We start from the raw sequence: 10,321 nt of genomic DNA on the forward strand, positions 1-10,321 counted from the left end.
GGTCATCTCCATCCCATTCCAATGCTCTATGCACTGTACCACTACTTGCTCAGGCACTATTTCCATTTTACAGATTAAAAAACAGGCAAAGAGGAGTTGAGAATCCTGCCTTAGGTCACAAAGATGGTGAAGGCAGAACTGAGATTGAAAGCCACTATGGAATGATCTAAAGTCCATGTGGTGTACACCATGAGATTCTCATTCTGAAGAAACAATGAGGAGAGAGTTAGAAAGACAAGCTGCCCAGTCTGAGCCAGAAACACGGACATGCACGTATTCCTTCCTGGTTTTCACCAGGGACTACAGAGGTCAGAGGAATCCAGGACAGGAGCCAAGAAAAGCCAAGGGGGGAGGGTGTTGAGCCTACAAGGAGAGAAGCCTCTACTTTCCTGGAGTGAAGGAAATCCCTTTTCCTGGTGAGTCTGCCTCAAATCCCTCTCCCTGGGAAGTAACCTATGTAAATTAACTCCAGATTTCCATGTTTTTAGGGGTTGAGTTTCTGTTCTTGACAGTGTGAGTTCTCTGTGGCTCTTTGGGAACTCTCTGCTTTCAGTGATGGGGAGGGAAAGAATGAGGTATGTGGGCATCATAGTTTTATGAAGATTTATTAGAACAAAAGAATATTGCTGTTGACATTCCCATATCACTTGAGAAACAATTTGTTGAGCTCATCTTTTTTCATGATAATGAAGTTTACTTTCTTCTATACAAATTAAAATATTATAAAAATAAAGGGTTAGTAAACTTTCTATGAAGTCCACTCAGAGCTGGGTTATGACCTGTGTAAGAGATATGATTGTGGAGATGCAATTTAATGCTAATGATTCACTCACACTCCTTATAAACAAAGGGCTTCTCTCTTGAGTGTGTCCTCTGGAGTATGAGGAGAGTTGACTTCTGTGAAAAGCCTTGCTCACACTCACTGCACCCATAGCACTTCTACACTGAGTGTGTTCTATGGTGTGTGAGGAGATGTGACTTCTGTAAAAAACCTTGATCACATTTCCTGCAAACATATTGCTTCTCCCCTGAGTGTATTTTCTGTTGTCTTAGGAGATCTGACTTTCATGTAAAGCCTCGTATGCACTTTCTGCAAACATAGGGTTTCTCCCCTGAGTGTGTTTTCTGATGTGTGAGGAGATGTGTCTTCCTTGAAAAGCCTCGATTACACTCTCTGCAAACATAGGGCTTTTACCCTGAGTGTGTTCTTTGGTGTGTAGAAAGATGTGACTTTTGTGTAAAGCCTCGCAAACACTCCCTGCAGACATAGGGTTTCTCCCCTGAGTGTGTTCTTTGGTGTTTTAAGAGATCTGACTTTTGCATAAAACCTCGTTCACACTACCTGCAAACATAAGGATTCTGCTCTGAGTGAGTCCTCTGGTGTCTGAAGAGAGTTGACTTCTGTGAAATTCCTCATTCACACTCCTTGCAAACTTACGCTTTCTCCCCTGAGTGTGTTCTCTGCTGTGTGAGAAGATGTGACATCAGTGAAAAGACTTGTTCACACTCCTTGCAAACATTGGGCTTCTTCCCTGAGTGTGTCCTCTGGTGTCTGAGTAGGTCTGACTTTTTTTTAAAGCCTCACTCACACACCATGAAAACATAGGGCTTCTCTCCTGAGTGTGTCCTCAGGTGTCTGAGGAGGTCTGACTTTTTTGTAAAGCCTCGCTCACACACCATGCAAACATACTGCTTCTTTCCTGAGTTTGTTCTCTGGTGTGTAGAAAGATGTGACTTTTGTGTAAAGCCTCGCAAACACTCCCTGCAGACATAGGATTTCTCCCCTCAGTGTGTTCTTTGGTGTTTTAAGAGATCTGACTTTTGCATAAAGCCTCGTTCACACTCCCTGCAAACATAAAGATTCTGCTCTGAGTGTGTCCTCTGGTGTTTGAAGAGAGTTGACTTCTGTGAAAATCCTCATTCACACTCCTTGCAAACATACGCTTTCTCCCCTGAGTGTGTTTTCTCTGTGTCATAAGATGTGACTTCAGTGAAAAGACTTGTTCACACTCTTTGCAAACATTGGGCTTCTTTCCTGAGTGTGTCTTTTGGTGTCTGAGGAGGTCTGACTTTTTTGTAAAGCCTCGCTCACACTCCCTGCAAACATAGTTCATCTCCCCTGAGTGTATTCTCTGGTTTTTGAGGAGATGTGACCCATCACCAAAGCCTTGCAGACAATCTCCATACTTGATAGCTTCATTTGTTGACATTACTAATCTCAGACAGTTTTTCTGTGTCCACTAAATTCACTTTCTGGCTTCTGCTTGGTGCTTTCTGTATCATTCTCTCTTGCTCAGTAGAGCTTCCCATGTGTCTTTTTGGAGGCTTTAAAAAGGCCCTTGAAATCCTCCTTGGCCTGTTACTTTTAATCAAATGTTTGGACTTTTCTTTGACCTTTTGACCTTCAGCTTTCTCATTCCTGTTGTGTGTATCAGTATAATGCTGCTGCTGATTTTCATCCTCTGGGTAGGGATCCTTTGATTGGAGATGTTTTTTTGTAGATGTTCCAGGGAGAATATCAGAGGGGTGATTGCATCCCACATGTTGACTGAGAAATTGCTGACTGGAGAAGGCCAGAGAGAAGAAAGAACATGGGTGTATCTCTGGTTGTGGTTCTGCTGAAAGAGATTTTGGTCAGGATAGATGTTGACAAGGCTGCCTGGGTCATATGTTTTGTTAAGACCTGTCCCATGAGTCATTCTTATGGGGTTGACAATATATTCTCTCTCTCCCCCACAGTTTTTTTTACAGTCTCTTCTCTCTTTTGATTTTATATCTTCTTTAGAAATCCAGAAAGCCTGTGCTTTTATTTATGCATTGCCAGATGAGGAACTGTCAAGTAGCATCAGAGGCCCTTTCACCCCCTGTATGGTGGAACAATGCTGACATTTCCTATATATATGTAGCTTTTAACACAGTTCTTTATAAAGACCACTGACTCCAACTAGGAATTGCTTCCGTCATAGTTTTTGACAGATGATAAACTAACAATATGTCCTTCCTCAAGCTTCACATCAAATATTCATGCTTGGTTTTATTCAGTGTCAGCCCATTTCATATACAATAGAAAGTCCTTTTCAAAATATTTCTGCAACCATACTTTTTACAAATTGATTCATTTTTGAGCAGAAAAAAGGAAGAGAAAGAAGAAGAGGAAGAGGAGAAGGAGAAAAAAAAGAAGAAAAAAGAGAGAGAGGCATTTATTCATTGTTATATTTAGACATGCAGTCATTGGTCATTTTTTGAATGTGCCCTGCCCCAGGCTCAACCTTGGTATTACAGGTAGCAGCTCTAACCAACTGAGCTAACTAGCCAGGACCCGCAATCATACTTCTTGCATGCCTGACTTCTATCCTTCTCCAGCTAATCCATAATCCTCTCTCTTTTGGAGATAAAGTAATCTCTGAGAGAATTCCCACTGAACTGTATTCTCCAAAAATTAACAAAGCAAATCTTAAAGAATAAGACACCCTATATACAAGAACAACATCATCATCCCACCTCACTCAGGAAAGTTTCCAGCATCTTGGCTCGAATCACAACACTGTATTCCAGGCATCTGGGCATCTATTGAACCTCTGCACTTACTCTATATGCTATACAGAGGTGGCCCTCAGAAAACCAGCCAATGCTTGTTTTCCCAGTGGATAGAGTGTTGGCCCAGCATGTGGACATCTCAGGTTCGAACTCCAGTCAGTTCGAACACTTTTTAGCACACATGAAAAGTGACTATCGGCCCTGGCCGGTAGGCTCAGTGGTAGAGCATCGCCCTGGCTTGCAGGAGTCCCAGGTTTGATTTCTGGCCAGTGCACACAGAAGAGGCGCCCATCTGCTTCTCCACCCTTCCTGCTCTCCTTTCTCTATATCTCTCCCTTCCCCTCCCACAGCCAAGGCTACATTAGAGCAAAGTTTTCCTGGGTGCTGAGGATGGCTCTGTGGCCACTGCCTCAGGTGCTGGACTGGCTCTGGTCACAACAGAGCAATGCCCCAGATGGGCAAAGCATCACCCCCTTGTGGGCATGCCAGGTGGATCCCAGTCGGGCACATGGGCTAGTCTCTCTGACTGCCTCCCTGCTCCCTGTTTCTGGCTTCTGAAAAAAAATGAATATCTGCTTCTCTTCTTCTCCATCTCTTTTCTCTCTCTCTTACCCTCCCACAGTCAGTGGCTTAATTGGTTCGATCATCAGCTTGATAGTTCAGTTGGTTCAAGTGTTGACCACAGGCACTGAAAATAACTTGGCTAGTCTGAGCATGGATTTCAGACTGAGGTTGCTGGGAGGATCCTGGTTGGGGCACATTAAGGAATCTATCTTCCTTTCTCTCACTTAAAAAATGAAATTTTTTTATCTTCATAAAAAGTTATGGTTAGTGCTGTGTTAAAAGGCTATCATATTCCTTGCTTATTGGTGAATGGCAGTTTCTTATTTCATCTGGTGCCTGGGGAATGGCAGGAGCAGTGAACAAACAGTATAAAAAAGCTTAGAAAATTGTTGGCTTGTCAAGAAATATTTGTCCTAGAGAGACCTGAAGATGGCAGCAGAGTAGGCAGATGCAAAGACTCCCAGCTCACACCACCAAACTGGATTACAAATTAATTTATGTTATGAACAATCAGTGTGAAAAACCAAATCTGGACAATAAGACTTTCAAATAATCCCCTTGCTGAGATCAGTAAACAAGACTACCACTGAGATAACTCAAAAGAAAACAAACAAATCAAGACTTCAAATCGGCTCAACTAGAAAAGCCAAACCTGACAGTGGATTACAAACAACAGCTAATAACAACCCAAGAAAACCTAGAAATAACACAAATAAAAATTGGAGGCAGACAACACCAAACCTAGACTCAACCAGCTCTACAAACAACACACTCAAACACACAGACATAATGAGAAGACAGAAAAGTGCAATCCGAATGAAACCACAACAGAAATTTTGAGGAAAAGAACTGAGTGATATGGAAATAACCAAATTGCCAGATACAGAGTTTAGAATAATGATTTTTAGGATGCTTAGGGATCTTAGAATAACAATGGATGGTCACCTAAATAAAAGGATAGCAAGTATAAAAAAAACATTGAAATATTAAAAAAAATCAGTCGTAGGTGTCAAATACAATATCAGAAAGGAAGACCACAATAGAAGGAAGTAAAAGCAGGAGGGATGAAGCAGAGGATTGAATTACTAAGTTAGAAAACATGATAAATGAAGGCACAGAAACAGAGCAGGAAAACAAAAGAGACTCAAAAAGTCTGAGGTAAATCTAAGAGAGTTCTGTGATAACATGAAGAGAAATAACATTTGCATCAGAGGGGTTCCTAAAGAAGAAGAGAAAGAATGAGGGATAGAAACTTTATTGAATCAAGTCATAGCTGAAAACATCCCTAAATTGATGCAAGCAAGAATTTCACAAGTTCAAGAAGCACAGAGAACTGCATTAAAGAGAAACCCAAAAAGACCTACACCAAGACACATCATAATTAAAATGCCAAAGATAAGCAATAAAGAGAAAATATTAAAAGCTGCTAGAGAAAAGAAGGCTATCACCTACAAAGGAGCCCCGAAAACAATAACATCTGAATTCTCAACAGAAATATTTGAGACCAAAAGGTCATGGCAAGAAATATTCAAAGTAATGCAGAAGAAGAGCCTACAACCAAGACTACTTTATCCAGCAAGGATATCATTTAAAATGGAAGGAGAACTAAAAAGCTTCCCAGAAAAAAAAAACAAAAAAGAAAAATAAATTAGGCCCTGGCTGGCTGGCTCACTTGGCTGGAACATTGTCTTGCAAAGCAGAGGTGGCTGATTCGGTCCTTGGCTGTGGCACATACAGAAACAGATTGATGCATCTGTCTCCCCCTTACCTCCCTTCCTCTCTCTGAATTCAATAAAAATAAAAGATTAAAAAAATAACGACAAAAAAAGGCAACAGAGAATTTTTTTTTTTAAATTAGGAATTTATTACAAACAAACCAATACTGCAGGAAATGTTAAGGGGTTTGTTGTAAACAGATTACATTGGGAAAAGAATATAGCAAAGAAGAAATAAAAATTTAAAGAATAAAATGGCAATAAACAACTACATATCAATAATAACCTTAAATCTAAATGGCTTAGATCGGTATTTCCAAATGTGGGGCCCACGACCCACAGAGGGGCAATTCAATAGTTAAGGGGGGCAATTTGAAAATGGACTCGATACAAATTTAACTCTTTTGCCCCGGGACATTTAAATGCAATGCTATATATTGGTACAAAATTTAACAAAAAATGCAATTCTTAAATAATTGCGGTAAATAATTAGTAAGTATTATTTCATTTGACGAGACCAAAATATCAACTGGGTGATTGGCGTCATCAAGTAAACTTCGTCCTGGGTTCACTGCGGAGCGTGCCATCTACCGCACGGAACCCTGGATGTTTTAAAAACTCGCTAAACAACGCAGCTATTTTCACCTAATTGGCCCATTGCAACTTCTGTAGTGTTTCACATCATTCAGTTGGTGTTAATTCGAAATAAGTGTCAGTCAAAACTGTTGTAAAAGCTCATTGATTTAATAAATATACATATATATATATTGTATAAATATAATTGGTAAGTATTTGATTTTATTTTTATCAATATTAAACTCTTTATTAAGTACTTCTTGCATTGGGGCTAGAAAGCACTAATATTTTATAAATATTATTGGGGCTATAATAGTGCATGCACGACAATTTAAATTTTAGAAGCATAACTTTCCAGAAAATTTTGTCAAGTGGAAAAAATATAGATACCTTTTGATTTGCAGTGGTAGTGTAGTCAATGTGTTATATACATTTAAGTAAATATGAATTTTTAGTACACATTTACTCTATGTCACATTGAATATATTTTAACACATGTTTTAATATTAGTTTTTAATTGATCTTATTTTTATTTCTTATAGCCCATAGTAAAATGAGTGGTGCAAGCAAGAAAAAAACTCATCAATATTTGGAGGAATATTTAAAATTTGGCTTCATACCCACTGTTTACAATGAGCAGATTCCTTTTTGTCTTTTATGCCAGGAATGCTTGACCAACAAATCAATGAAACGAGGTCGTCTTGAGGCGCATTTGAAGGCGAAACATAGTGCTCATATTAATTCAGATTTGAGTTACTTTAAAACTTTAAAGAAAAATTTTGAAAAAAGAACAACATTAAAGTCTCTATTTACTGCTCATACTTCAACTAATAATCGTGTTCTTGAGGCTAGTTATCAAATTTCATTATTCAACGCTAAAACTGGAGAAAATCACACTATAGGAGAGAATTTAATAAAACCGTCAATATCAGCATTTCTTAAAACGGTTCTTGAAAAAGATGACAAAGATGTAAAAGCTATGCCACTCAGTGACAATACTGTTAGCAGAAGAATAGACAAAATGAGTGAGGATGTTGAAAAACAACTTACTGAAAAGCTGAAAACAAGAAAATTCTCCTTGCAAATGGATGAATCAACTTTGAGAGACAGTGAGGCAGTATTGATAACTTACGTAAGATATATTGATAAAGGACATTTTGCTGAAGAAATGTTGTTCTGTAAAAGAATAGAAAGCACCACTACCTCCAAAGATATATATAATAAGCTAAAACACTACTTAGATGTCAATGATATACCAATGAAAAATATAACATCTTGTGCTGCAGATGGTGCTCCCAATATGATGGGCAAAAAAAATGGCTACTTAAAATTGATGAAAGATGCGAATCCAGAAATTATTCTTGTGCATTGTGTTATTTATAGGGAAAACTTGGTAGCTAAAAACATCTCGCCTGTTCTGAATGAAGTATTACATACAGTAATAAAGTGTTAATGCTATTAAAGCTAGTGCCAAATGTGAGCGTCTTTTCAAACTATTTTGTGAAGAACAAAATGAAGACCATGTGAGATTTTACTTCATACTGAAGTAAGATGGCTATCTAAAGGAAACTGATTGAAAAGATTTATGAAACTGTTTGATACTCTTTGTGATTTTTTAAGCGCCAAACCTGAAATGAAGTATCTGTTAACAATAGATGGTAAAGCATTTGTGAGTTATTTAGCTGATATCTTTGAAAAACTAAATATACTAAATATGCAAATTCAAGGAACAAATAAAACTCTTGTCGATGCAAAAGCAAAGATATCTGGTTTCATTACCAATATTGAGTTATGTCAGAAACATATTAACAACAAAAACTTTAAACAGTTTCATTGGCTCCAAAAATGTGAAGTAACTGATATCGCTTTACTTGTTATTGTCAATCATTTGAATAATCTATCGGCTGATTTAAAAGAAAGATTTTCTGATTTAAAACAAATAGATTTACCAACATTTCCCCCTCCCCCCCATAACCAACACACTCTTATCAATGTCTCTTAGTTTCACTTTTATGTCCCACCTACGTATGGAATAATGCAGTTCCTGTTTTTTTCTGATTTACTTATTTCGCTTCGTATCATGTTATCAAGATCCCACCATTTTGCTGTAATGTCCCGATGTCATCATTTCTTATGGCTGAGTAGTATTCCATAGTGTATATGTGCCACATCTTCTTTATCCAGTCATCTATTGATGGGCTTTTTGGTTGTTTCCATGTCCTGGCCACTGTGAACAATGCTGCAATAAACATGGGGATGCATGTGTCTTTACATATCAATGCTTCTGAGTTTTTGGGGTATATACACAGTAGAGGGATTGCTGGGTCATAAGGTAGTTCTATTTTCAGTTTTTTGAGGAACCACCATACTTTCTTCCATAATGGTTGTACTACTTTACATTCCCACCAACAGTGTATGAGGGTTCCTTTTTCTCCAAAGCCTCTCCAACATTTGCTATTACCTCTTTTGCTAATAATAGCTAATGGAACAGGTGTGAGGTGGTATCTAATTGCAGTTTTGATTTGCATTTCTCTAATAGCTAAAGAAGATGAGCATCTTTTCATATATCTGTTGGCCATTTGTATTTCTTCCGGGGAACAGTTTCTGTTCATATCCTCTTCCCATTTCTTTATTGGATTGTTTGTTTGTTTGTTGTTGAGTTTTATGAGTTCTTTGTATATTTTGGATATTAGGCCCTTATCTGAGCTGTTGTTTGAAAATATCATTTTCCATTTAGTTGGCTTTCTGTTTATTTTGTTATCAGTTTCTCTTGCTGAGCAAAAACTTCTTAGTCTGATGTAGTCCCATTCATTAATTTTTGCCTTCACTTCTCTTGCCTGTGGAGTCAAATTTATAAAAGACTCTTTAAAACCCAGGTCCATGAGTTGAGTACCTATGTCTTCTTCTATGTACTTAATTGTTTCAGGTCTTATGTTTAGATCTTTGATCCATATTGAGTTAATTTTTGTACCGTGGGTCAAACTGTAGTCCAGTTTCATTCTTTTGCATGTGGCTTTCCAGTTTTCCCAGCACCATTTATTGAAGAGGCTTTCTTTTCTTCATTGTGTGTTGTTGGCCCTTTTATCAAAAATTTTTTGACTATATATATGTGGTTTTATTTCTGGACTTTCTATTCTGTTCCATTGGTCTGAGTGTCTATTTTTCTGCCGATACCATGCTGTTTTGATTGTCGTGGCCCTATAATATAGTTTGAAGTCAGGTATCGTAATGCCCCCAGATTCATTCTTTTTCTTTAGGATTGCTTTGGCTATTCGGGGTTTTTTATAGTTCCATATAAATCTGATGATTTTTTGCTCTATTTCTTTAAAAAATGTCATTGGAATTTTGATGGTAATTGCATTAAATTTTTACATTGCTTTGGGAAATATAGCCATCTTGATTATATTTATTCTTCCTAGCAAAGAACAAGGTATATTCTTCCATCTCATTATATCTTTTTTGATTTCCCTTAACAATGGTTTATAGTTTTCATTATATAAGTCCTTTACATTCTTTGTTATGTTTATTCCTAAGTATTTTATTTTTTTGTTGTTGCAATCGGGAAGGGGATTATTCTTTTGAGTTTGTTCTCAATTGTTTCATTGTTGGCATATAGAAAGGCTATTGACTTCTGTATGTTAATTTTGTATCCTGCGACCTTACTGTATTAGCTTATTATTTCTAGTATTCTATTTTTCTAGTAATCTACAGATACTTTGGGGGTTTTGATGTATAGGATCATAACATCTGCAAAAAGTGATACCTTTACTTCATCTTTTCCGATATGGATGCATTTTATTTCTTTGTCTTGTCTGATTGCTCTGGCTAGAACATCTAGTACCACATTAAATAAGAGTGGAGAGAGTGGACAACCCTGTCTTGTTCCTGATTTAAGAGGGAAAGACTTCAGTTTAGTGCCATTTAATATG

General features: G+C 37.6%; 1 pseudogene; it reads right to left on the reverse strand.

Annotated features, from left to right (window-relative positions):
* Window positions 1-825: 825 nt before the first annotated feature.
* Window positions 826-2,210, reverse strand: LOC136318222 (zinc finger protein 875-like; annotated as a pseudogene).
* Between the last annotated feature and the right edge of the window lie 8,111 nt (window positions 2,211-10,321).

This window comes from Saccopteryx bilineata, unplaced genomic scaffold (assembly GCF_036850765.1).
Source record: "Saccopteryx bilineata isolate mSacBil1 unplaced genomic scaffold, mSacBil1_pri_phased_curated manual_scaffold_15, whole genome shotgun sequence".
NCBI lineage: Eukaryota > Metazoa > Chordata > Mammalia > Chiroptera > Emballonuridae > Saccopteryx > Saccopteryx bilineata.